Source organism: Leopardus geoffroyi, chromosome B1 (genome assembly GCF_018350155.1).
Source record: "Leopardus geoffroyi isolate Oge1 chromosome B1, O.geoffroyi_Oge1_pat1.0, whole genome shotgun sequence".
Lineage (NCBI taxonomy): Eukaryota > Metazoa > Chordata > Mammalia > Carnivora > Felidae > Leopardus > Leopardus geoffroyi.
Window position 1 is genome coordinate 143,345,879 of NC_059327.1, and position 27,596 is coordinate 143,373,474.

The 27,596-nt window shown below is 41.7% G+C and overlaps 1 protein-coding gene and 1 non-coding gene across 4 annotated transcripts in view; one reads left to right on the top strand and one right to left on the bottom strand.

Moving 5' to 3' along the window:
• Positions 1 to 27,596, bottom strand: part of SHROOM3 (shroom family member 3) — a 320,350-nt gene that overhangs the window by 219,323 nt on the left and 73,431 nt on the right. The gene's annotated exons all lie outside the window — the stretch shown is intronic.
• On the top strand, positions 18,146 to 18,278 carry LOC123596631. The gene has a single exon (XR_006711787.1). It is a non-coding gene; the product is annotated as a small nucleolar RNA SNORA3/SNORA45 family (small nucleolar RNA).

The following is a 27,596-nucleotide window of genomic DNA, read 5'->3' on the forward strand; positions in this document are numbered from 1 at the left end:
TCCCATGCAAGGTTCATTCAGCCCTGAGCTGGAGGCAGGGCAGTGTGGTGTATAAAGACTGAGCGTTCTACAGCCAGAACAACATGGGTAGGAGTCTCACTCCCAGGACTGGGTGATCTCTGGCAAAATACATGCCATCTCAGAGCATCCGTTTCTTCAGCCTAAGTATGAGAACAAGAAGACTCACCACACAGAGTTAGTATGAAGATTCCATGAACTAACACATGGAAGTCTCCATACACATAGCAAGGCCTCCATACAAGTGAATTGCAGGGGTTTGTAGTTTAATTAATAAGTTTAACTCTTTTCTGACTGTTCCCACCACAAGAATCATGTGTTAGTAACTGCAGAGACCAAGGGGAAGACACTTACTGAGAGGAAGAGAGAGGTTATTTTCTTAAAGTCAAAGAATAAGGATAAGTTAACTTGAATTATATATGAAACAGAAGACAGTCTTTCCTTTGGAGGGAAGTTTCCAGGGCAGGAAGTTACCCAGTGACACCCTATGGACCATCCAAATGAGCTGCAGCCCCAGAAAGCCAAGACATGCCCATAATTCTTGATTTACTGCCCACTGAGTGGAGGAAACCAATCTCAAAGTAGGATAAAAGTCAGGCTTCAGCAAAGGCACCTCAGCCACTCAACTTCCTTCATGGCCTGCAGAAAGTTTTCCAGACTTCATTTCCCCCAACACAGATGATTCCATAAGTTTGGTGGTAATTAAGAAGTTACGTTATAGGGGTGCCTGAGTGGTGACTCGGTTGGCTAAGCATCCAACTTCAGCTCAGGTCATGATCTCACAGTTTGTGGGTTTGAGCCCCGCATCAGGCTTTGTACTGACAGCTCAGAGCCTGGAGCCTGCTTCAGATTCTGTGTCTCCCTCTCTCTCTGCCCCTCCTCCACTGGCGTTCTGTCTCTCTCTCTCAAAAATAAACATTAAAAATAAATGAATAAAAATAAAAAAGTTGTCAGTGTTTATTTCCGTGTGTTGATAGATACTCTGCCTCATCTTACAAAAGATTTGAGAAAACTTCTTGTAAATACAAAAGAATAAAGAAAATAGCTGAAGGAATCTAAGCAAAAAGGAAAAACTAAAATAAAATCAAAGCCGAGATTAAGATGAACCTTGAGAAATACATCACATACATGAGGATTCTCATTATCTGGGTATTCACTATTCAGGTCTCCACAGTTACAGGGTTTCAGAGGGAGACAAAGTCTTCATAATTTATAAATATTCACTAATGAAGAGACACTAAGGCCTCACTCAAGTAGTTAAGCACTAGCCCCTGTCTCCTGCTACTGTATCAATGTCTTTTGGCAGTCTGGTTGCATGTGAGGTTGCAAATCATCAATACAACAAGCAAATAAAATGCAAATCAATTGCATAGTTAACCAGAATATCTTTCAAAAGAGGCAGGATGTAAAATAAAATGCAAATATAGTTAACTTGACTATCTTCCTAATGAGGCAGAGTATAAAGGTTAAAACATTGCACGATCTTAAATTTTGTGAGAAAATTAGGACCAAAAAAGTCAACATAATTAATTCTTCATTCTGAGGATTAGCACATGGTTGCAGTTGTAACTTAATTTTTTTTAAAAGGTTGAATAAACTTATTTCCATAGTTTGTTTTATTTTAAAACTACATATAATCTGAAAAAAATTTTTTTTAAATTTTTTTCAATGTTTTTGAGAGACAGCATGAACGAGGGAGGGGCAGAGAGAGAGAGGGAGGCACAGAATCCGAAGCAGGCTCCAGGCTCTGAGCTGTCAGCACAGAGCCTGATGTGGGGCTCGAATTCATGAACTGTGTGAGATCATGACCTGAGCAGAAGTCGGACACTGCTTAACCGACTGAGCCACGCAGGCTTCCCCTATATATAATCTAATACAATTGTTTATAGGTAATAAAAGCCACCTGGAGTATAGGATAGTGTCATTTTTGGCTCTTGGCCTCTTGGTAGCAAAAACAAAATGGAAACATAGTTAGAAAAGTCATAGGTTATTAATATAAAAACAGGAAATCATTGTGCAGCATTGGGGATGACAGTACTGAAATCTCCTACTGGAGAAGACTTAAGACCCTTAGTGGCTAGTAACAGGTCTAAGAAAGTAGAGACCAGTCTTTCTAAACTACTTTGTGTTTGGCTTAACAGAGTCATAGGCTAAATGGCTAATGAAAACAGTGATGGTCATTAATGCTGTTCAACAAGTGTTCCTGGGTCTCTACCTTGGCTGCAGTTGAAGTTGCTTCTCTTTCTCTGAGTGCTAGGCTGGGACTCTTGTAGTTGAGTGGAGCCATGTAACTATTTCTGATCAATGTGTTTTGAGCAGAAGAAACATGTGTCACCTCCAGGCAGAAGTCCTCTAACATTTCCTTTCCCTTTGGCATAATGACTGACAATGTTTGAGACAGTGACTGCTCTGCCAGCAAGGGTCCCTGAGTAACTGAAATGAGCTGCCACCCTGAAGACACACCATGAGTTTATAGAATGAGTAAGAAATAAACCTCTGGTTTAAGCCACCAAGATTTGGGAGTTGTTTGTTACTGCAGCATAATCTAATCTCTACTGACTGATACAAAGATCATCTTGCCAGTGATAGAAAATATAAAATGAAACAAAGTTGTGTGGAGACAAGTTGCATATGATGCTCAGATCCCTAAATAAATATCCCCCCTAGCAACAATGACATTCTGGATAATTTGGGCAAGATAGGTCCAGGAACAAGCCTGGATCTCTGATGTGTACTCTAGCCTATTTTTCTCCCTTTATTTTGTGGTACATCTTGCCCAGATGTATGCAGACCTGAGAGTCCCTACTTTTCGTATATATAGTGAATAATTTTAATGTATATTAAGCTTTAGAAATGGGAATATTTTTATTGAAGTGAGATAAACTGAAAGATTATCACTAACAACTGGGGGAAAAATTACTAATCATAAAAGGAATATAGAAGCAGGGATAAAAGAAAGACGGCCTGTTTGGGGAGAAACTACAGCTAATAAAATAAGAATGGCTGCAAAGAATGGACACTAGAAAAAGTGGGGAACCCTGAAAGCAAGAGAGTGGGGGAGCAACACACATGAAGAAGAGTGTACAATAATTCCAAGAGACCAGGACCCGAGCAGAGAGGTGCTGAGGCTTGAATCCAGGAGCAGATCTCAGGTCGGGGATGGAAAAAGTAAAGTGAGAGTTCACTCATTTTGGAATTGAGCAGTGAACCCGGGACTAGAACCCTAGGCAGGAGGGTTTCCCACACGGTAAGGGAACTGAGGGCAATGAGTTTTGGCCAGGCCCAGAGGAGCCAGTATCCTGTGGATTAAGGCTAGGAAACGGACCCAAGCCTGGAAAAGATAGAGTTCTAGGCTTTTAAAGAGTTTTATTATTTATACTTCCTTAGTTTCATCCAAGAGGTTCTGGGTCAGTATTCAGAGAGGTTTCTTCACATACCTCAGTCAAGTCCTTTTTGCACTATATGTAGCTGCCTGTTAGGGAACCAGAGAGGGTGGACTGAGGCATTGCAGCAACTTCTTGGCTGCTCTTCCTGACAGTTGTCTAGTCCCTGCCCTGCCACTGGATCCACTGTTGTTCCTCTACAGGCCACCAAAGAGGTCTAACTGTTGCAAGTCTGACTGTAGCACTTCTAGGTGTAAAACCCTACAGTGGCTCCACATTTTTCATAGGATGATCCAAATTCCTGAGCTCAGCATCAAAGCTCTTCCTGGTTTCTGTCTGCCTCTCCTGCCTCATTTTTCCTACTCTCTCACCTTTGGCTGTAGCAAACCTGTGTACGGCTTTTGGGTAACCCGTATTCTAGATACCTCCAGTACTTTCCACCTGCAGCTGTCTCCTCTCCAACCCTCAGCTCCCCCACATCCCTCAAAGTCAACTTTCAAGACATAGTTCAGTGATCACCTTCTCCAGGGAGCCATCCCTGAACCCCTGAAACCAGTCACATGCCTTTCCTATGCTTTTCCATATACAACATCTTAGCACTACTCCACTGAAAGGTAATTGTCTGTTTACTTGACTGTGTCCCCCACTAGACTGTTACACCCGAAAGACCAGACACAACTTCCTTGCTTTGGTATCTTTTGCACCTAACGCAGTGCCTACTCCTAGCAGATATTCAGTCTGTGTTTGAAGAGTAAGTGTAAATGATGTAACGCCGAGGTTGCAAGGTTCAATGTTTGAATGAGATGAGAACTTACTCACCCCGCCCCTAGCCCATCCTAGCATTCCCTTATTTGATGAGGACAGATAATTTGCCATTCCTGAGGTGTTCATGGTCTGGTTGGTGTTTCTCCAGTCTTTTCAAGCCCAGGGCTTTCTGGTGGAGCTGCTAAGTGCAGTGGCTTATTCTCTTCTACCAAGGCCTGTGCTACTGTCTATTCCTATGGCTCCCCATAGCTCTGCACTATAAGGGTGGTGTTGAGGGCCCCACCTCCAGAGCCAGACTTCAGACCTCAGATTTATCGCTGTTTTAGTTTCCTATTACTGCTTAGTGGCTTAAAGCAACACAAATTATTATCTTGCAGTTCTGGAGGTCAGAAGCTCAAAATGGGTCTCACTGGGATAACACCTGGTCTTATCAAAACTATGTTCTTTCTGGAGACTCTAAGGGAGAATCCATTTTCTTGCCTTTTCCAGTTTCTAGAGGCTGCTCGAATTCCTTGGCTCATGACCCCTCTCCTCCATATTCAAATCTAGCAATGGCCAATTGAGACTTTCTCACAGCGCATCACTCTGACACTGACCCTCTGGCCTCCCCCTTTCATTTATGAGAATCCTGGTGATTACATTGGGCCCACCCAGATAATTTGGGAGAATCCCTTCAACTCAAGGTCAGTTGCTTAGTAATCTTAATTCCATCTGCAACCTTAATTCACCTGTTCCATGTGATACATTCACAGGTTCCAAGAATTAGGGTGTGGACATTTGGCAGCGGGGGGGGGGGGGGGGGGGGGGCGGTGGTGGTGGAGGAGGGCGTGGTATTCTACTTACCATAACTTACTAGCTGTGTGACCTTAGGCAATTTATTCCTTTCCTCTAAAACTCTGTTTACTTCTCTGAAAAATAGGGAAGGTGATAATAATAGTCCCTACTCCTGAGAATTATGGAGAGAATGAAAGTAAATTATGATAATAAATGGAAAGCTTATCACAATACCTGACACAGAGTAAGGATCAACAAATGGTAGCCTTTATCATCATCATCATCATTTGCAGGGGGAAGTAGGTAAAGAGGTTCTATACACTCAATCCTCCGTCCTTGTTACATGCAATAGAACAAGCACCATCATAGAGACTTCCTACCTTTCCCCCCATTCTTCCTTTGCCCAACCCCTATTTCAAGACAAAGAAGGAGGAGCAAGTCCAGCAAACATGACCAACAGACAGGAGACCACTGCAGTCCAAGCTGAGTTCTCTGAGCTTCTGGTAGTTGAACTCTGTCAGTCAGCTACTGGGCTCTCATGTCATAGAAAGAGGCTCATGAGATAGTCCTAGCTCAAAACAAGTTTTTCAGAGTCACCTGAATGTGTGGAGGAGCCCCAGGAACCCCTAGGCTGTGATAAGGGCAAAATTCTCCAGTTCCTGGAGCTTGGGTCTGTGTGCCTGTGTGTGCCCACATGTGTGAATCCACATCTGTGAACCTTTGCCTCCTTAGAACAGGTACTGGTATCGCTTTCCCTCTCACTGAATTCCCAAGCCCCCACAGTCATTATGTGACCCATCCCAGTGAACTCCACCAAACTTCAAAGAGAAGTTCTCTTTAGAGAACAGGAGGCCAGGGCTAGATGAACCCCAGGTAGCCTCAATTCCCCCTTCTGCTCCATTTAGATTAAAGATTTGGGCATTTCTTTACATTTAAAGGCATTTATTTATATTTTACTCCATTCCTCAAATAATTTTAGGCATCGTAGTTAGCATGGTTATGTCATGTTCCTAAGAAAGACCCTTTGTCTCATTCATTTCCATTCAAGTCATAATGTTTTCGTTTATTAGACTGATTCTGCTGTATTTATCCATGGAAAGATAGTATATTATGTATAATATACATATATGTATAGGACATCTATTAAAATGCACATATATGGAGAATGTATACATAAACCATTTTATAAATAAGAGAAGGAGGACTTTTATTAACCACATCAATGGAGAGCTCAGATCTTCGATCTCATGTATTTTATAAGTATGCAGAATAAGTCCACTTCTTCTTACCAAATAGAAATAGGAATCACAGGACAATAGTTAAATGCACATATACGCACACAATGAAAATATATATAAACTTAATCTCATTTTAGATAACCATTTCCAACTTGTCCTTCGTCAAATTCACATCAAAGTTTCTGACATGCTAAAATGATCAGGCTTTAGTTTTATCTTCTCTTTTTTTCTCTACTCCCAGTTTGGGAGAAATTCTAGCGATCAAAAACTAAAATCGGTGGCAGCAGGAAGAAAAATGACAATTCTCTAAGTGTTTTGAATGTTTGGTTATCCACTCCTAAAAAAGCCACCTTAGCTATCAGACCTCTAGCACTTAGTAATGACACCTTAGTCTTGTGGTTCTGAGATGAGTTTCATGAGTGCCCAAAGGTACAGTTTCAGACCATATACTCTTCTGCTTCCCAAGGAAAGGTCCGCCTGAACCAGAGAATCATTATGACGTTCATTTAGCTTTATGAACTATTGGTTTCCCAAAGTTTTCCAAAGTTTACCCTAGGTTTTTAGATTTATAATATTGAGAAAAGTTGGGCTTTCAACAAGCAAAACTGTTAACATGACAAGGGTGACTATTCATACTGCTATTATCTTAGAGAGACTGACTTCTTTGTCTCTACAAAAGAATTCTCAGGGGTGGCTGAGCTAGAAGGAAGTCAGGTAATAAAACTCATACAGGCTCCCCTCTTGTATAAGATAACAATAGTATTCTATTAGTCACCGTTGTGAATTACCAACATTTTCAAGCCACATGACATTCCGGAGGCCAGAAAGATACCTGAGCAGTAACTGGCAAAAGGATTTCTTCACCCAGGAGTTCTAAACAATGATTTGTTTACTTACCTTCTATCAGAGTCATATAGTGTTTAAGCTTTGGAACCAGACTGCCCAGGTTCAAATCCTGCCTCCATGTGATCTTCAACAAGGTCACATATTTGACCTCTCTGTGCCTGTTTCCCTTTCCATGAGATAAGGTTAATAATACCCCTCATAGGATTATTGTGAGGATTAAGTTAATGCACATAAAATGTTTAGAAAAATGCCAGTTAGTAAATAGCCAGTAAATGTCAGTTACTCTCAGTACCTTATATTGTCTTCCATCAATTAGGAACACTAATACCTCCTTTTTATACCTCACAGGTTATTTTAAAGGTTGAAATTAGAAAAATTTCATGAAATACTTTAAGAAGCCTAGAAAAAGGCTTCTGATTAGAAGCCAGATATTGGAACTGCTGGAAGCTGGAAATCAAAAAGTAGGAGCATCATCAGCATCAAGGCAAAGGATGGAGAGAAAGGGAGAGAACAGGACATTTGTGCCCATGCCTACTGTCTACTAGGAGCGTGACAGGCATGAAGCCATTTCATTCTCACCTATGCTTACAAGGTAGGTTTTTGTCAACAACAAAACTAAGACTCAGTGAACTTACAGTTATAAATAGCAGAGCCACAGTCCAAACCCAGATCCATCCAAAGCCAAAGCCCATCATTCATTCTCCCACCCAACTCTAAAACAGGCAGCAGCCACCCCCTTCAAAAAAATAAAGCCATTCACTGTGTTAGTGACAGCCAGTATTATGTCTGTGATCAAGGAATGGTGACATACTGCTCAGCACAGCCTTCTACTCTGCTGGTGGCCAACAGGTTCGAGGGAAGCCCAATGAAAGAAGACTATCCTATAGCAGCAGGGGCAGGGACACTGCAGCCATCCTGAGTCATCTCTACTGTGCTTGGCTGCAGCCAAATGAGTACGGAAGGTGCCAGAAAATGAATAAATAGGAGTTGCATGAATGAATAATTGAAGAAAGGAAAAGGTACAGTAAGCACTTAATGCTTCAGGCTATTTTAAGTCCTTCACAAATACCCAAATTCCAGAATATTCCCTCTAACCCCACCCCAGCTTTGAACTGCCTGCTTTCAGATTTCCACTAGCTTTGATACTTCTTTGTTGTAGTCACTTGCAAACCCTCAGGTCGTCCTCCTCATTCCCCGAAGATCTTCCCCCACACCAGCTGACTGTCAGACTCCTCCCTGACATTACTCCTGCCACCATACTTGATGCCCATTATCTCATGGGTGCTCCTCCAGCACTCTGGCAGTACCCTGGAGTCTTCCTGAATCTAGATCATCCCGGTTTCTCACTTCCATGGACAGACCCTAGCTCCTGTCATTACCAACATGCAAACCCTCCATAATGCCAGTTTCAAGCACCCCATTCTCTGACCACCTCCTCCTTTTCTTTTTTTTTGTATCAGCTTTATTGTGATGAGTTACATATACCATAAAATTCACCCTTTTAAAGTATACAATTTAATGGTTTTGGTGTATTCACAGAGTTGTACAACCATTACCACAAGGAACTTTAGAGTATTTTAATCCGACCCCCTCCAAAAAACCACCATAACTTTTAGCCTTCACCACCCCTCTCAGTTCTCCCGTTGCTCCAGTGCTAGGCAGCCACCAATTTACTTTCTGTCTCTATATATTTGTCTACTCTGAATATTTCACATTACATAGGACGTGGCCTTTTCCAACTGGTTTCTTTCACTTTGCATGTTTTGGAGATTCATCCAAATCGTAGCATGTATCAGAATTTCCTTCCTTTTTTGTTGCCAAATAATATTGTATCGTATGGATATATATTTTTTTAATCCATTCATCAGTTGATGGACATTTGGGTTGTTTCCACTTTTTGGTTACCATGAATAATGCTGCAATAAACACTGCGTACGTCTTTTTATGTGAGGTATGCTTTCATTCCTCTGGGGTCTGTACCTAGGAATGGAATCACTGGATCATGTGGTAATTCTATGTTTAACATTTCGGGGAACTGCCAGATTGTTTTGCAGTCACTGCACCATTTTGTACTCCTACCCACGATGAATGAGGACTCCGATTTCTCAACATCCTCCTCAGCACTTGTTATTATCTCTTTTATTATAGTCATCCTGGTAAGTATGGATACAATGATATCTCACTGTGGTTTTGATTTGCATTTCCCCCTCCTCTCTTTTTGGTTCATTTGTTTTAATATTCTGACTCCAGTTTTTGATTCCATAAAGACCTGCCTATGGTCCTCTGGCTCTTTCACTGCTTCTCACCCATTTCATGTGCTCACTTCCTTCCTTACCTCTCTTAATGCCCATCAGCTATCATTATCATTAGTTATTTGCATAAACCCTCAGCTCTTTTGCCCTTCTCTCCCTTCCTTATAGTCAACTGGCAAAACCCCAGTCTTGGTTAAATTGAGATCTCCATCTTCTCTACACTTTTATCTGCATAGATGAAAGTGGCTGCTCTCAGTTTAAATCCATGACCTTCAACCTCAAGTCAGCTCTTAATGCTACTTGGCAATTCTAAATGCATTCAGCTGGCAATCCCAAATCCATTCATTCTTCCACTCCCCTGGTCAATCATGGCTTTGTCGTTCTCCCGAGACCTTCAACCCCTCATCACCACCCTCACATTGACTTTGTCTTCCAGTTTCACCAAGAAAATACATGCAGTCAGAAGATGACTCCTCAAAATCATACCACCACATGACTCATTCTATCTACATATATTTTGTCATCCTTTCTGTTACTAGGGATGGACCAGCTATAGCAATGCTTTGGTTTGTGCACAAGATCCCATCCTTTGTCATCTGTTTAAATATACTATTCCAGCAATTGTCCCCTCTCAGGCATTATCACATTTTTCCATTCTATTGGATTATTCTCACCGCTGGAAAACATTCTATTATTTCTTCATCTTAAATTAACTTAAATTCTCCCAATCCTACCTCCTTACCCAGCTATAACTTCTTTTCTCCATATATGGCCTATATCTAATCTGAACTCCAGGGTAACATATTCAATTGCTTACTGATGGATGTTTATTTGGCATCTCAAATTTTATAAGGCTAAACTTAAACTCCTGGTATTCTTCCTGAATCTTCATGGTGTTTTTTTATGGCAAATAACATCACTATCTTCCAATTTTTTGGATCAAAAACCTTGAAGAAGTTGCTCTCACATTACACATTGAATCCCTCAGCAAAGCCTAAATTGCTACCTTCAAAATATGTTCACAATCTGACTACTTCTCACCCCCTAACTGATCTCTGACCTGCCATCATCTCCTACCTGGATATTTAGTGGGATCCAATCTGGTGTTCCTGCTTCTGCCCATATATTCTTCCTACTCACTCCACATCCCTACCCCATAATGTATATTCTTTCTCTCTTTTTAATTTTTTCCAGATTTATTGAGATATTATTGACATATAACATATATAAGTTTAAGGGGCACAACATGATGGTTTCATACATGCCCCATAATGTATTTTCAGCACTGTAGCCAGAGTGATCTTTCTAAAACTAAGTCAAACAAGGGCACCTGGGTGGCTCAGTTGGTTAAGCATCGGACTCTTGATCTCAGCCCAGATCATGATCTCACTGAGATTGAGCCCCACATCAGGCTCTGCACTGTGTAGAGCCTGCTTAGGATTCTCTCTCTCTCTCTCTCTCTCTCTCTCTCTGCCCCTCCCCTGCTCACACGTGCATATGTGTGTGCACGTGCTCTCTCTCTCAAAATAAATAAATAAACTTAAAAAAGAAGAAATAAGTCAAACATGTCACTCCTCAGCTTTAAACCATCTAATGGCTTCCCAACCCACTCAGGGCAATAACTCAAGACCTCTTAATGGCTTTCTTGGTCCTACACAATCACACAATCTGCCCCCTCTGTATCTCCTTGACCTTTTCTTCTGTCACCCTCCCTTGGGGTTATTCTACTTCAGCCACCCTGGCTTCCCTAAGATTTCCTGACTGCCCAAGTACACATCTACTGCATGGTCTTTGCACTTGATGGTTTTGTTGTTTTGTTTGGAGCACTTTCTCCCAGGTAGCCACCTGACTCATTCCCTCTCTTTCTTCAGGTCTCCTACATTATTCATAAGTTTAGCAAAGACTGTTCTAAATCAGAAAATTGCTGGCATGGGATTGGAAGGAGTTTGGAATAAAAGAGAGAAGAGAAAAGAAAAAGCATGTTTAAACTTAGAGGTTCTCCAAAGGCCAGGGTCTAGTTGCTTTACTATTTGGTTGAATCCTCACATCCTATGAGATGAGGATGATTATATAACCATTTCACAGATGAGATAACAAAGGCAGAGAGGGATTAAGTCATAATCTCTCATAAATGTCTAGCAAATGGTGGAGCTAAGTGTCCAGTCAAAAATCTAACCTCAAGGGGCGCCTGGGTGGCGCAGTCGGTTAAGCGTCCGACTTCAGCCAGGTCACACGATCTCGCGGTCGTGAGTTCGAGCCCCGTGTCAGGCTCTGGGCTGATGGCTCAGAGCCTGGAGCCTGTTTCCGATTCTGTGTCTCCCTCTCTCTCTGCCCCTCCCCCGTTCATGCTCTGTCTCTCTCTGTCCCAAAAATAAATAAACGTTGAAAAAAAAAAATTAAAAAAAAAAAAAAAAAAAGAATGTACTTTAAAAATCTAACCTCAAAACCAGTCTACTACATCACAGATTTCTAGCTTCCTATTTGGTTGAGAGCAAGCTGGGATGCCTGTTACAAAATTCAAATATTTGCAAAAGTAAAGAAATCAATATGGCTTATTTTTGTAAATTCTTCACCTTGACTGTACCCTCAAGTGAAACTTATGTGTTCAGCTGAGGGTTAGATTCCAGGGATTCCTGGCAATCTTTCAACTAATCATCTGGGATCATTTTTTCAAGATGAAATTTCCAACAAGTAGTCCACTACACATGGATGCTTGTCAGCAGATTTACTCCTTCCAGTTGCTACTAAGGAGGCATCAACTGCAGGGCCTGCCAGGGAAGGAACTGAAAGGAAAGTAATTTGTTAATGGCTTTACTCAACAGGGTCACTTCCCAAAATTCCATGCTGGGTGGCCCAAATGTTTAGAAATCCATGCTCCATAGACCTTCTTTTGAGATGAGTTGTAACACTGGTCCTCATGCAGATGCCTGAGAAAGCATGGGGGTGTCTGACTCCCCCTGTTATTATGCTGCTGTGACCCACCCCCACATCCATTATCTTTCAATTATCAGCTCAGCATTTCTTCCACCCCCTCTGGCCTATTCTTTGCTTCTGACCTCTGACTTACGTATTTGCTTTTCCCTGTCTGGAATCCTTGCCCAAACTGACTTCAATCACTCAAAACTCTGTGCTGTAAGGAGGGAGATGGATGTAGGGGAGCAGTAATAACCAAGTGACTCCAATGGAATTGTTTGCGGCATGCCTTCCAGCCAACCTCTCTCCACTTATTTTATGGTGGTGGGTTATTCATTAAGTGACCATGAACCATCAGCAAGAGGCTGGTTTCTATTCTAGATTAGTTTTCTATAAACATTAAATCAGCTCAATAAAATAGCTAATGTAAAATTTCTTACCAAATCTTGTTTCAACTTCCTACAGTGGAAGTTTAGGAATGAAATGATGGTCAGAATATTATGGAACAGTCCCCTACGTCTCATTAATTGCCATCAGTATAACTGCAACTTCCAGCTAGAAATGTTTCCCAGGTGCTAATTAAAGTTCATCAACCTAACAATCTGAAGAGGTCAAAGAGTATTGTACCCGTTTTACAAAGGGGGGATGTGATGTAACTTACTACAGAGCCCAATCTTAAATATGAGCAAGGAATTGGAATTCACACTGAGTGTAACTCCAGAGCCCATTAGGCAACACACCTTCTGATGGCTGGCAGTATCCAATGGAAATATTAAATTTTGTTTTTCTTGTACTGGCTTATTTAAAAAAAAAACAATATATTGAGTACCTACTGTGTGCTGGGTTTGGAAGATATATTAACATTTGGTTTTTATTCCCTTATAAGCTAGTTAAAAAGGAAAGGGATATAAAAAGGAAAGATGGCTAGCAATGCAAGGTAGCATTTCCAAGTGTCAAACGTGAATTAGAAAAAAGGAAATGCTGTGTGAGCTCTAGTTCAGACCAGAGAATAACCACTGACGTCAGGCAGGACCAGGATGGTCTTTTAGATGGAACGGGTATTGACCTGGACCTGGTTGGCTCGTAGGCCATTTGCTGTAAGGGCTCTTGAATGATATAAAACTTGAGTTGGAGAGTTAATCTTTTCTATGGTCCCCAAGGAAGAAATTGAAAAAAGGACAATGGAACCTGCCCTGCTAAGGCCAGTTTCTCCTTTTAGAAAAAAATGCTAATGGGTCATGGTCAGTGAATACTTTAACATCAGGTGCAGACGTTAAAACAACCATCTTGAGGTTTAGACATTATTTGTGGTTTATCCAAAATTCAAATTTAATGTCCAATATTTGAATTTGCTACATCTGGCAACCCCACTCTCACTGCCACAACCCGTTCAGAACTCCCTTCCTTGAATATCTTTTATTGGCTTTGAAAAGAAGAACCTTTAGAAAGGGGAAGAAAACAGGTCAACTTTGCAGACCTAGGAGCTTGATTTGGCCACTGCAGGCAGAGGTGAGTTCAGAGGGGGAGAAACCTCACATGAATCAAACTCATAGGAGACTGACACATGGATCAAAACCACCCAGCCTTGTGGTTCTAAACTACCATGTTTTCAGCCAGTGCCTGGAATGGCCTTCTTCCATCATTTGCTTGGTAAACTCATTTACTCATTTATTTATTTAGTCAATTCATCCATTGAGTTAGCTAGCATCGGTTGAAGATTATATTAGAAGCTGAACAACTAGACTTCCTTCGCTGTTGCAGCAACAATAATCACAATAACAGCTAATACTTTGGGGGGCTTGCCATGAGCTAGGCACTGTATTAAATGCTTTATACCCGTTAAGCCATTTCATGTTTACAGAACACTATGATGTATGACTATTATCTACATTTGACCAAAAAGGACATTGAGGCATAACAAGGCTAAAACAAAACAAAATAAAACAAAACAAAAAACCCCACTTGTTTTCGGTCATGCATCTAATACTTGTTGGAGGCAGGATTTGAATCTAGCAGTTTTCAGAGCCTGTATAGTGTCTAAACACTATATTAAGCTACCTCCTTTTAAAAACCCTTTCCTCCTGATTCTTCCCTTCCCCAAGTTAGTTATTTCTGTCCCCAGGCACATGTACCACTGTGAACTTAGTAAACTTCATTAGTAAATTTGTTTCAACTGCATCATAGTAAATTTGAATTTGTTTCAAATTCGAATTAGTAAATTTGTTCTCTGCTTACATGTCTGTCTCCACAATCAGACAGTAAGCTTCTCCAGGGCAAAGGCAACACCTTATTTATTTTGTATCTTCAGTGCCTAGTACAGTTTATGTCCTAAAATAAGTGGTCAATACATATAGTAGTACTAATTTCTTGCTAGCTGTGGTAAGCTAGAGTGGTCCGAGTATTAGTCAGGGTTGATCGAGGAAAACAGAAATTAATCTAAGTATTTTAAACACAGGGAATGTAACAGAGGGAATTGGTTGTATAGATAGTGGATGAGCTCCCAAGCCATGGTGGGAAGCCACCTGCACCCCTGCCTCCATCTCCAAGAGGCCGGAAATCTGCCTGATGGAGCCATGGCAGGCAGGATCTAGTGCATTAGAAAAGATAAAACCATCATCACGCTGTCTGAGCTCAAGAGACAGGAGATATAGCCTGGCTCTGCCTCCTTCCCCTCATCCCTCCAATCATTCATCTCTCATTGGCCAAACCCTGCTAGAAACCTGTTGACTATGGAGATTGAGAAGTATGGCCTGCAGGGTTAGCCCTCTTGGGGGAGGGGCCAGACTGACTTCAAGGGCAAAAAGACCCAGAACAAGAGGCAGAGCACCCATCAGAAAATGCACCTCTTTTGTGACCATGCTGAGAAACTGCAGGGTAATGAAGCTGACCACCCCTGCGGTGCTAGGTGACAGTGTCAGGTGCTTGTCCTTTGGTGTCCCATCATCATCTAGGCTCCATGAGGATACCACTTTTCTGCTAACTTACTATGTGTCAGCTAAGTCTAAGTTCACTTGGATTGGGCTACATCTTTCTTTAGGTTTCAGGTGACAATGACAATAAACGCTTGCTGAGCTTCTGCTTTGCATCGGACATTGTGCCAGGTCCGATGGCATAGATCCCAAAAAGTGAGAGAGCCTGTACATCAAGGAATTCTTGGTCAAGGGAAAACAGACAACTAAACAGCTGATATATCTGCCACATGGTAAGATATGACTATGGTAAGCACATACGTGCAGTTGGGGACTCCAATGAGAGTCACACTCACCTCCAAAGGGTTGGAAATGTAGGGGTATGATCGTTTTATGAGAGTTTAATCTACAAAATCAATGCAAGTGGTTCAGAGTGGAGACAAGCAAGGACAAATGAAAGATATGTAATAGCCCCTAAAGCTCCACCCAGCTCTGAAATCCCAGGAGAACTCTGTGCTCTACACACACATCGGAACACCACCTTAGAGCATACCTATTATATACCACGCATTGAGCCAGGTCGTTCCATGCATAATTTCTTTTACAGGGCCTCTGAGTCTCTGAATTTCAATCCCTGAATGCTTGAACTTCATAAATAAAAATTTTACAAACGGAGAACGATGCAAGACTTTCTTGGTCCTGCTCACAGTCATAGAACCAAATAGTTGCAGAGCAGACATTAGAAACCCAGGCTCCAGATTCCCATTTCTGCTCTAAGACACAAACTACCCCAGACACAGGAGTGTGTTCTACCATTGCAAAAATAAAACTTGGCTAAAGTAAGACTCCCTTGATTTCCATTTAGTTGGTAGCTTCCCAGGCTGAGTGCCAACTCCTTTTTTTAAAAAATTAAGTGCATGTAATATTTGGATAATATTTTTCACATTCAAACAGTTGATTGGGTCAATAAAAGAAGGTGGTGGTTTTATATGTGTATCATTATGTTTTTAATTGTTTTTTTTTTAAGTAGGCTTCATGCCCAGCCTGGAGCCCAACGTGGGGCTTGAATCCTGAGTTCAAGATCCTGAGCTCAAGATGTGGGCTGAGATCAAGAGTTGGACATTTAACCAACTGAGCCACCCAGGCGCCCCTTATCATTTTGTTTTTTAAATACAAAACCTTTGCAGGGTATGTTGCATTTAAACGTTCTGCACCAGTAGTGAGCTCATTCTTGGCTTTTCCACAGCAGTGTTCTCTAAGATGAGATAGAGACTCCTCACCTCTGTCTTCTGCCCTCAGTCATCTACCGGTGGAGCTGGGGGAGCAGCTGGCTCCCTGAAGACAAATGGGAACAGCCTGGAAACAGGCTTTAGAGCGAGAAGTACAACAGTTTCTGACTCCATTGGGTTTCTCTGGGAAATCACAAAACCTCCCATAGGTTTTTACGTATTTATTCCAGTTTAAGCATGATACTGCCTTTTATAGTCTTACCACTTCTCTGACCCTAATATATACATAGCTACGGTGAGCACAGAACAGTGAAGCAAACTATTATGAGGCGTCCGTAAGTAAAATGAAACAAAACAATAGCTCATCAAGACACATTTAAAAAAAAATCCCGGCCCTGATTCTCCCTGTGTATTGGAAATGAACCACAGGTGGCTCTAAAGTTTGAGGAAATTATTTTATTCCCACTGGAACAAGACACTGAAGCGTTTGTGCTTTCTAGCTACTTATTGTAAAAGAAGGAAACTTGAGGAGCAAGTGGACAGAGAGTGTTGGGGTTTATTCCAATGACCACCATCGCTGACATTCCTGGAAAGGAATTATTTGTTTGATGGCTTTGCTCATGGCTTTCAGGATTCTCCTTGTGCAATGGAGTGGACGTAATTATCTGTTAGACATTTTCCAAATGCTAGCTGAACCGGATGGCTGGCCATGGACTCTACACACAGGGCCTGCTGTCATTTGGTAATCACTAGGTGCTGTACTGAATACTTTTCGGGGGGGGGTCTGAATTTAAATCTTTAAACAAACCCCATGAGGAAGATACAGTTATGATTAACGGATGCAGAAGTTCAGATTATGGTGATATTTCTAATCCTTTTCCCATCACAGCACCTCCATCTCTTGAGGGAAGGCTCAAGTTTGGACAGGGTTAATGTATCTTGCCGAGGTTAAGAAAGTGACCCAGCTGAGATTTAAACGCAAGGCTGTGACTACAAAAATTGTGCTCTTAAATGTGATTCTAGGAACAAAATCAATAAGAAATAAAGCTTTGGTATGCTATACCATTCAATTCGTGAGAAAGTTCTATCATATTGCTAACACTGAGAAGACAGTACCAAATCACATGAGTGCGGTCAACATTAAGACCTAGAGCAAAGCTACTAAGCAGTATGATTTATGCCCTAACAAAGATATTCAAAAGAATAAAAAATATGTAAACCTTCCCCCTCCCCCCAAGCTAGATAGAGAGGTAATTAAAAATATATATATTTGTTGGGCTAGAAGAAAAGCAAGAAAGAGAGTAAGTCACTGGTCAGTGTGATTAACAGAAAGTCCAAACCTGGGGTTAGGGGTGATAGAAACCCTCAGAAGAGTTTGAGGATCTCAGAGCAGGAGACTTGTGCCTTCACTCCCCATTAATAATCCTGCAAGGAAAGATTCTCACAGAGAGCCTACACCAACACAAGGGGCTATAGTAGAGTAGGACAAGTTAAGCCAGAGAGACCATCTGAGATAAATCTGCCACCACCAAGCCCATATTTCCTGGAGTGTCAGAGCAACACTCTGAGCAGCCGATGCTTTCCCATGGCTTCCCTCACACCCTTCCCGCGTGAGACTGGGCAAAAGTGGCTGAAGGAAAGCCAGTGGCTTGGGAATGCCCTTATCACCATGTGTAACTGGAAGCCAAAGAACAGGGGTATACTATGGTCATCAGCAGTGAATGGCAGTGAGGATAGACACCAACAGCCAAAGCCAGTTCAGGAGAGACCTCCTCACAAGGAGAACCTCGCAGTGGCTCACTCCTTAAATGTCCAGATCCTATATAGAGTCCCATCCTGACATAGTTCTTATCCTGATGTGCTGGAGTTTCCAGAGAGAGAGAGTCTGCTGGTCTTGAATCACTGGCGAGGGTAGGCAGCACCCCCAGTGGTGCCCACATCAGAAACATGCACTCACTAGTTCCTAGATGGAGTAGCTTGGCGGGCATCTTTTCTCATACCCATCAGGGAATTGGCAGGTGCCGTGGTGTGTTATAAACCCTTTTCTCTTTCTTCTAGGACTACTTTGAAGTTCTGGGGAAGGAAAACCTCTCAAAGCAGACTGTTATTGTACAGGCAGAATTCTTTAGCAGAGAACTGAAGAGAAGATTAAGGGTGTGGCTTTTTTGGGGGGTGGGGGACAGAGGGTTGTGATCCGGTGGTTTGAAGTCATGGAGGAAGGGCCATTGAATACTAACCAGTGCTTTTCAAAAGAGGAAAAAAAAAAAGGACTGGATTTTAAATCACAAGTAATTGAATTTACTTGGAATTAGAAAGATTTAGTTTTCTATTATCAAGAAGAAATTGGGGCTTATGAGTTAATTTAATTCAATTTTAGGGAAATAAAATTACTTCTTAGCTCACTTGACACTTATAAGAACAAAAATTTACTCCCTTGACACATTTTAGTGTAAATTCACTGTTACTATTTCATTTTTTTTTTTTTTACCACTTCAATTTTATCTCAAGTTTCAGAATGAGAGGCTTGAGGTCCTCCTAAAGGAGTTCTAAGGGCAGGAATTAAAAGGAGCTTTTTAGGAGATGTAGCGGGGAGCAGTGGGGTTGACGCCCAGTATTCACTGCCCCCTTCCTTCACTCTGAAGCAGACTAGGTGACTGTGCCTCCTGTCCCATCAGGGTGAGCCAGTGTGTGGCTGCCGGACTGGTTCAGGAAAGCCCAGCGTCAGCCAGTCAGCGCATGACATGTGTTGGCCAGGGTGTTAGTTGAGGACGATCAGCCAGCACCAAGGGCAGGCCTCTCTCTCAAGATGAACCCTGAAACATGGAGCCAGCCTTAGTTTGAAACTGACACCAGAAGAAGGTAAAGAAAAGATGTCTGGCAAAGTACTACACCAAATCAACCCTGAAACCACTGCTTCTGAACTTTCCAGTACTGAGTCAGTTGCTCTCTTACTGTTTAACCCAGTTTGAGTTGAGCTTTGTGTTACGTGCAACCAAAAAGCCCTGAAATGTTGCAATTGGACGAAGGGACTTTCTTAGCTTCTAAATCTCAATGTATGAGTAAGAAACCTCATACTTTAATGCCTTTTTTTTTTTTTCCATAAGAGTATTCAATGCGAAAAGCCAACAAAGAAGTAAAAACACCTTCTACCAAGTGAAAAACCCAGGGCATCCTTTGTTTCCTGTATTTCACATTTATCTTCTGTCCAACCTGTGGCATCATTCTCCTGGTGACCTCCGCACAATGGGTCTAGCTTTCTTTCCCTTCCTCTCTCTTCTTTCCTGAGGAGGATAAGGAGAAGGAGAGAGAGAAGGCAGGCAGATAGGCAGGCAGTTGGACATCAGCAACAGCTCCCTGCTTCTGATTGGGTGGGAGGAACATTCCTTCTTAGCTCTTATATAAAACCAAGAATGTGTGCTCCCATTGTTCAGGGATATTGGGTGACTCCAAGAGAACAATCCATTCCACAAATTCCACTGACAACTCATGACCAGGTGATGCAAGCAGGGGACACAATACATGTTGATTGTTTGAACTGTCGTGGCTCTTGAGACTGGCAGCTACAGGATTATTATATTTCACTCACTGTTTCTCTCTCACAAACCACTCCTAGTCTCTCTTGGTTACCTCCCAGGCCAGAGTTTAGAACAAGCCACTGGACAGGAACTTATCAGAGTGCAAACATTGACTTTACAATGTGGCAGTTAAAAATAACCTGCCAGAGACTCCAAGTGCGTCAGGGAGGCGATTGTCCTGCATGGTATACGTGTACCCAAGACTTCCTCCGGGAGGCCTTCTCTCCCACATTCTTTTCTTTCCTTCCTGTGGCTACAAACTGATGATATTTGAGGGGAGCCACTGTCTTTAGGATGTTAGATATTTAAATTTCTTCCCTTTCCCACCTACTCTTTGCCTTTTGGGATAACAGACAAATCCCAAAGTGCCTGGTGCATAGAATAGCCATGCATAGGAGCCTATTACCGTTAACTCAATCATTCATTCATTCATTCATTCATCCATCCATCTGGCATCCAGATCATGTGGATCCAGGAAGAGAGGTACAATTCCCAAGGCTTGGTTTCAGCTCACAAAGCCAACAACGAGGTCAGGAGGAAATCCGAGGCTAAAGTCCAGATTGCTCTGGGGGCAGCACAGGGGTAAAGCTCAGGGCATGGCCAGGGAAGAGCAGAGTACAAAGCAAAATATTTTCAAATGTGATATAGGTGGGTAAATGTCCCCTGCTAAATAATAATAATTGGATCCCTACACCCATGCTGAAGCAAGGATGGGTTTAGAGTCAACACCCTGGTAGTTAGAGCTAAATTAGAGTGGGTTCTGTGCTTGGAAGAGTGAGATGAAAGAACCTTGAAAAACTCTACTGAAAAAAACTCTCAAAACCTCTACATTAAACAATCCAATTGGAAAATGGGCAAAAGACATGAAGAGACATTTAAACCAAGAGAATATATGATGAACATGAAAAGGTGTTCAACAGGACTAACCATTACAGAAATGAAAATTAAGATCACATTGAGATATCATTAAATACCTGTTAGAGTAACTAAAATAAAAATATAGTAATAATGCCAAATGCTGGCAAAGATATGGAGAAATTTGATCTCTCATACATTGATGGTGAGAATGTAAAATGTCACAGCCACTCTGGAAAGTAGTTTGGTAGCTTCTTTAAAGGGGCGCCTGGGTGGCGCAGTCGGTTAAGCGTCCGACTTCAGCCAGGTCACAATCTCGCGGTCCGGGAGTTCGAGCCCCGCGTCAGGCTCTGGGCTGATGGCTCAGAGCCTGGAGCCTGTTTCCGGTTCTGTGTCTCCCTCTCTCTCTGCCCCTCCCCCGTTCATGCTCTGTCTCTCTCTGTCCCAAAAATAAATAAACATTGAAAAAAAAAATTAAAAAAAAAAAAAAAAAAAAAAAAAAAAAAACTAAACCTACACTTACCATATGACCCAGCAACTATACTCCTAGGCATTTATCCCAGAGAAATGAAAACTTATGTTCTGCATAAGTACACAACTGATGACAGTAGCTTTATTTGTAATAGCCCATGACTGTAAACAACAAAAACATCCCTCAGTAGGTGAGTGGTTAAACAACCTGTGGTATATCCATACCATGGAATACTACTCAGCAATAAAAAGGAATAGTATTTATATTATATAACATTACCAAAGTGACAAAATTAGAAATGGAAAAAATATTAGTAGTTGCCAGTGATTAGGGACTATGTAGGAGTAACATGAAGGGGCTCTTTGTGGTGATAGAATGGTCCTGTATCTTAATTATACTAGTGGCTACATGAATTTATATATGTGATAAATGGCATTTTCAGACAATATATGTGATATTCTTAAAGAGCCTAGGCCAGTTTTATAGATTGTCCCAAATTTAGATTTGTCCGATTGTTTCTTCATGATTAGATTCAGGTTAAATTTCATGTATATATCATGAATTTATATATGTGATAAAACTATACACATGCATTGTACCAATATCAAATTCCTGGACTTGTTACTGTACTATAATTAGGTAAGATATAATAAACCATTTAGGGAAATTGGGTAAAAGATTCACCAGAACACTTTTGTACTATTTTTTGCAACTTCCTGTAAATCTATAATTGTTTTTTTAGTGTTTATTTATTTTGAGAGAGAGAGAGCAGGGGAGAGGCAGAGAGAGAGGGAGAGAAAATCCCAAGCAGGCTCCAAACTGTTAGCACAGAGTCTGACATGGTGCTTGAGCTCATGAACCGTGAGATCATGACCTGAGCCAAAATCAAGAGCCAGATGCTTAATGTGCTGAGCCATCCAGGCTCCCCTCTATAATTATTATTAAAAAAAATTTTTTTTAACCCTACAAAGAATTTCTGGACATAAGCCAGATGCTGTGAATTCTGTGGTTTGGGCTATCCAGTATCCATTGACCAACAGTCTCCTGTTTACTATGCCCATGTTTCCTCAGTGGAACCCCCTCTTGGTCACTTTCCACCCAGATAGTTCCAGTGAAAACATATGACCTGGGCCTGAGTGGTGAATACATCATGTTCTCCTAAGCCAGTCTAGACTGGACTTTGCTGGAGCTGGGATAGAAATGATTGCTCTTTTGCACTGGACTCAAATCTGGAAGGATGGAGGTCTAGGAACCACATAGGGGGCTGTGAATGGTGCTGTTGCCAGGGAAACATAAGTGAGAAATAGAGGAAGAAATTCCTTTTAGAGGAAGTCACGTAAGCCTTGTGTCCAGTCATGCCTACCTTTGGACTGTTCTGCTTGTGAGCCAACACATCTCCTAAATTCCGGACCAGGTGGCCCTCTGCTGGTTACCATAACACCCAGATATTTAACAGTTAATGTAATCCCGGGAGAGAAAACGGTCTACTCTTTCAAAAACCAAAAACACACACAGCTCTCAGGGTTGCCCACAAACCCATCTCCCTGTACCGGTGGTATTGATGGAAACCTGTTCTCTGGGAATCCTGGCCACAAAGCCACTGAAGCAAGACTTGTAGGAGCTGATGCTAAACCCTAACATCTCCCTTGTGGGGACCTAAGGGGTGGGGTGGGAAGAAGTCACGTTTTGTTAAACAAGGAGGAATACTGATCTCCTGAGGGGATAATATTTGGGTCCCTGTCTCTGCCTCCAACTCTACATGTCATTCTGATTTTTCATTTTCACGTTTTATTTTGCTTACCATTTTGCTTCCAAATTCCCTCATGGGTCACTCTGTTTTTGCCTCCTTTCTCTGGTCCGCCCCAGTCACAATATCCACAGTTCTGACCCAGACTGGTCTCTGTCCACCTCTCTCTCCTCCCTCATGAGGCCCCACAGAGGTCTGAGGCCCACGCCTTCCCTCTCCTCTAGCCCCTGCCTCACCATCTCGGTGAAAATGGGGTTCTTCCCAGCTGTGCTCTGGGTCCCAGCTCCTCAGGTCTTGTGTGGTCAATGATCTCTGCTCCCTGTTATCTTCAGCCTGAACTCTCTGCTGGCTCCTTCTCCTCAGCCTGTACACATGCCCCAGTTTCTCTCCTCGTGTGAAAACAAACACTGATCCTAACCCTTTGCCTCCTGATAACTATTGCCTATCTCTCTGCCCTTCTCAGCCAAGTTTCTGGAAAGAACATTCTACCTTGATCGGCTCTATGCTTCCTTCCCTTTTATTAAATGCCCAGTCCTTGGCCATCTGGCCTCTGCCTTATTGAAACTGCTGTCTGAGACTTCCCAATTGCAAAATGGAAAGGACTGGTGTGAGTCTCAGTGCCTTCGGTCCCTGTGTGCTGTCTGATGTGGCCACCCACTCCCTCCTCACAAACACCCTCTCATGGACTTCACTGATGCCACGTTCCTGGCTTTCCTCCCACCTCTCTCCCTGTCCTCCTCTCCTTGGTCTCCTTTGCCAGGCCTTCTTTGTTTGCCCTGCTTCTCAGAGTGTCTGGCCTTCTATTTGTCATTACATTCTTATTGTCTCCCCACTATAACTGGGAAATCTCCTCAGAATCCATGACTTCACCTAACACCAATATGTGTACAAGTTGCCAAGTCCATTTCCTGGGCTTCAGGTCACCTCCCTGGAGGCCCTCTACCTGGGCCTTCAAGTTCCACATGTCCAAAGTGAGCATAGCCTAGATCTCCCTCCACCACTCTCTGTCTGCAGCCCTTCCTCTCTTCTTCCTGCATCCCCTGCAGGGAGGGACAGCACCAACCACCCAGGCACCCACGCCTCCCCCTTCCTCTCTCTATGTGGTCAGCAACAAAGCCCTCTGGGTTCTAGCTCCCCCCCAGTTCTCCCCTCACCCACATCCTCCCCTCCTGTGACGTCCCTCGTTTCTTATCTGTTTGTCCCACCTGGCTTGGCTCCAGGCTTCTCCACATACCTAGCCCCCAAACAAAAATGTGCTCAGGTTATACCTTGCTTAGAGCCCTGCCTTGGCTCCTCCTGGTCTTCCTGGTGAAAGGCTTCTCTCGATGCAGCACCCTCACTCACATTCTTCCTGCCTCTCTGCAGGCTCCACTCCCACCATCTTCCAGCACACACCGTTTGCTCCAACCATTCCGGGCTGCTGGCAGCTCCCCAAGTGTGCCCTCACCCCTGCAGCTGACCCCCACGCTGTTCTTCAAAACTGTTGGTTTGGTTTGGGTGTCACTTCTCATGGAAACCCTTCCTGAGTGCCCAAGCCAAATTAGCTTCATTGTCTCTGTTTTTGTCACACATGCACTGAGATCATGATGACGCATGTCCCTCTACTGTGTCCTCCATAACTTTGAGATAGTCTATGGGCAAGGGCAGCTGCTGCTGCTGCTGCTTCTTCTTCTTCTTCTTCTTCTTCTTCTTCTTCTTCTTCTTCTTTTGTATAGCCTATTTTTTCCCCAAATTTTATTTTATTTTGAAACACTTCAGACATTCAGAAAGTGTGAAAGAATGGTGCAATAAACACATACCTTTCACCCAAATTCACCGTGTGTTTACATTTCGTCACATTGTGCATTCTTCCATCCTCTCCCCTCCCTCTATGCCATCTTTATGTGCTGTGCTGGGTTGAATAGGGTCCTCCTAGGATTCTATCTACCCGGTACCTCTGAATGCGACCTTATATGGAAATAGGGTCCTTGCAGATATAATCAAGACATGATGTGGTCATACTGGATTAGGATGGGCCCTAATCCAGTGATTGGTGCCCTTATAAGAAGAGGGAAATTTGGACAAACACACAGAGAGAATATCACGTTAAGATAGAAGCAAAGATGGAAGTGATACCTGGAAGAGGCAAGGAAGGATCCTCACCTACAGGCTTCAGGGTGAGCGTGGCCCTGTCCCCACCCTGATTTCAGGCATCTGACCTCGCAGACAATGAGAAAATGAATTTCTGTTGCTTTAAGCTCCCCAGTTTGTGGTAATTTCTTATGGCAGCCCCCCAAAACTAATAAAATTACTTTATTTAGAGAGAAACACAATAATATGCAGTTGACCCTTGAACAATGTGGGGGTTAGGGGCACTGACCCGATGCAGTTGAAAATCCACTTATAACTTTTGACTCCCCAAAACTTTACTAATAGCCCACTTTGACTGAAAACCTTACCAATGACATAAATAACTTATTAACACATATTCTTTATGTTATATGTGTTATATGCTTATTATAATAAAGTAAGGTAGAGAAAAGAAGATGCTATTAAGATCATAAGAAAGAGAAAATACATTTACAGTGCTGCATTTATCAAAAAAATTATGCAAATAGACCTGCACAATTCAAACCTGTGTTGTTCAAGGGTCAACTGTAGATATTAATATACCTATTAATATAAAATATAAAGTCAATGGGGTGCCTGGGTGACTCGGTTAAGTGTCCGACTTCAGCTCAGGTCGTGACTTCATGGTTTGTGGGTTCGAGCCCCATGTCAGGCTCTGTGCTGACAGCTCAGAGCCTGGAGCCTGCTTCAGACTCTCTCTCTCTCAAAAATAAAAATAAACATGAAATAAATAAATAAATAAATACATAAAATAAAATAAAAAGTCAGTGTGTAACATAAATATAAAATAGGTATTAATATATCTATTAATATAGATATAAAAACTTTTTTTTACTGAATCATTTGAAAGTTTTAAAGATCATAACATTTCTCTCTCAATACTTTAGTATATATCTCCCAAGAGTAAAGACGTTCTTTCATAATTACGATTATCACCATACTCCAAAAATGTAGCCTCAATACAATAGTATACTATAGATTACATGCAACACATAATATATAAGTAATATATATTTGAACTTCCCAATGGTCATAACAATGACTTAATAGCTTTAAAAAAAAGTTCAGGATTCAATCAAAATTTAGTTATTTATTTATCATGTTTCTATAATCTCCTTATACTGCAACAGTTCCTTGTCTTTTTTTCTTTTTTCTTTTCTTAACATTGATATTCTTAAAGAGCCTAGGCCAGTTTTATAGATTCTCCCCAAATTTAGATTTGTCTGATTGTTTCTTCATGATTAGATTCAGGTTAAACAACTATGGCAAAGAACGACAAGGGTGACATTGGGTCTTAGTACATCACATCAGGAAGCATACTATGACATTCATTGTTTTGTTTTTTCTTAATTTTTTCATTTGAGTATAGCTGACCCATAATGTTTATTTCAGGCATAAAACGCAGTGATTTGACAGGTTATATGTCATGTGGTGCCCACCACCAATGTAGCTCCAGCTATCTGTATGATACTTGATTTGATTACCAATACTTATTATTGATAATGGTAAGCTTGATCACATGGTTAAGGTAAAGGACTGTGTCTTATTGTATTCCCAGTATTTATCAATAGGCCTGCGAGTCAGTAATTGTCCACTGAATGAATGAGTAAAAGAATAAATCAGTAAATGAAGTAGAGTAGTATGTGCTGAAAGTAAAACAATTTGAAAATTTAACAACATGTGCAACTTCACGTTAATCATCTACATCACCTCCTGTTAATCCTGGACGTCACTGGGCCACAGTGACTATGCCATCCCCACTTGTACCGTGTTAATGTTCTGCACTAAAATGTGAAATTTTTGTGCAAGCAGAGTGGTATTGGCTTATAGAGAATTCAGCTGGGAGCTGGGAGCTTTGGAACATAGCTGTCAGGATGGCTGGATGTAACACTCAAAAATAAAACACACTACATCTTACTGACTTGACTGTCATTATTTTCTTCCAGGATATTTTATTTAGGTCCCAGAAATTTAGGCCAGTTTTCAGAGTTCACTAATATGTTTGTAACAGCAAATTATAAAATGTTAATTTCGAAAATTATCTGTTTATCTTTCAACACACATACAGCCTTCTGATCACTTAAAACCTCAGGGCTTATTGCCTGTAAATCAGTTTCTGTCCACCATGTTTAATCATTGGTCAATATTTTTACAAAGATACTCAACTTTAATCAAAATGAATGTTAGAGATAAGATCATGAATGATTTTTAAAAAATAAAAGCCTTTTATTATAGAACCAAATACTAATGGAACCATATGATTTAGCTAACTCTTTTGATTTTAACAGCAGCTACCTCAGCAAGTTACCTCATATCCAAAGATGGAAATAATGAACTTTGATTGCTATAACAGGAGTTGTTGATTCTCTTACACAGTGCGAATTCTCTTTTATAATGCATGGTCCCTAGTTTTGGTTGCCCAAATATTGGGGGAAAGCTGTGGTAATTATTCTAAGTGGCTTTGTCTGGACTAACTTCCCACATTGTGTGAGGCACCGGCATAACCACACT